Source organism: Oncorhynchus keta, unplaced genomic scaffold, assembly GCF_023373465.1.
Source record: "Oncorhynchus keta strain PuntledgeMale-10-30-2019 unplaced genomic scaffold, Oket_V2 Un_contig_27748_pilon_pilon, whole genome shotgun sequence".
Classification (NCBI taxonomy): Eukaryota; Metazoa; Chordata; class Actinopteri; order Salmoniformes; family Salmonidae; genus Oncorhynchus; species Oncorhynchus keta.
The window spans coordinates 7,018-8,165 of record NW_026285682.1 but is presented as its reverse complement, the minus strand read 5'-3'; the positions used below and the strand labels follow the sequence as shown (position 1 = coordinate 8,165).

The 1,148-nt window shown below is 51.7% G+C and overlaps 1 pseudogene; it reads left to right on the top strand.

Moving 5' to 3' along the window:
* Window positions 1-532: 532 nt before the first annotated feature.
* Window positions 533-937, top strand: LOC127922937 (MOB kinase activator 3B-like; annotated as a pseudogene).
* Window positions 938-1,148: the final 211 nt, after the last annotated feature.

The window sequence follows — 1,148 nt, the reverse complement described above, 5'->3', positions numbered from 1 at the left end:
TGTCATTTAAAGTTTTGGCAAATGTAGTCATGAAATGGCTAGCTAGTTAGCCAGGTGCGCGCTAGTGGTGTTTCACCGGTGACGCCATGGCGAGGGGGACGGACGTGTCTATACTCGTTACACAAAACACTACAATTGGGGATAAGATCATCAACCAAAATAACTATAATGTCAAACGCTAACGTGATGTCTAATCCGTGTTCTTTTCTCTTCTCTGCTTCTCACAGAAAAAGATGTCTCTGATGCGGCACTCCAAACAGCAAACGCCACTCCCTGCTGTATCCTCATCTCACCTGCTCCCTCCTCCTCCTCCTCCTGTACTTCCTGCCCCTCCAGAACAGACTATTGGCACCGCTGGTTCCTTCCTGGGTCTCCCAACCCTCACTCTCGGCCGGCTGGACAAATCTCTGCTTTCCCCTTCTCCGCTCCCCGGTCCTCGTCCCTGAACCTCTCACCCCCGGTCCTCGTCCCCGGGAACCTCCTCTCCCCCCTCGCCCCAGCCTTCGCCCCACTTCCCCACGTCCCCGGCAACATGTCCATCGCCCCGAAGCAGGTCTTCAACAAGGACAAGACCTCTCCGCCCAAGCGCAAGTTTGAGCCGGGACGCAGCGTTTCGAGCTGCATAAAAAGGCCCAGGCGTCGCTGAGCCCGGGCTGACCACGGGCGGCGGTAGCCTGCTCCACGGGAGGATCTGAACGACTGGGTGGCCATGCACGTAGTTGACTTCTTCAACAGGATAAACCTCATCTACGGACGGTGAGTTCTGCACGGAGAAGAGTTGTCCGGTCATGTCCGGGAGGTCCTCAAGGAGTACCGATGGCAGGACGATCACAAGTACAAGAAACCAACGGCTCTACCGGCTCCCAAGTACATGAACTTGCTGATGGACTGGATCGAGGTTCAGATCAACAATGAGGATATCTTCCCACCAGCATGGGTGAGTACTCTGGGTCTGCTGGTAACTATATGCACAGTGGGCAAAAAAGTATTTAGTCAGCTACCAGAAAGTTCTCCCACTTAAAAATAATACATGAGAGGCCTGTAATAATACTTATTTTCCACCATAATTTGCAAAATAAATTCATAAAGAATCCTACAATGTGATTTCTGATTTTTCCCCCTCATTTTGTCTGTCATAGTTGAAGTGT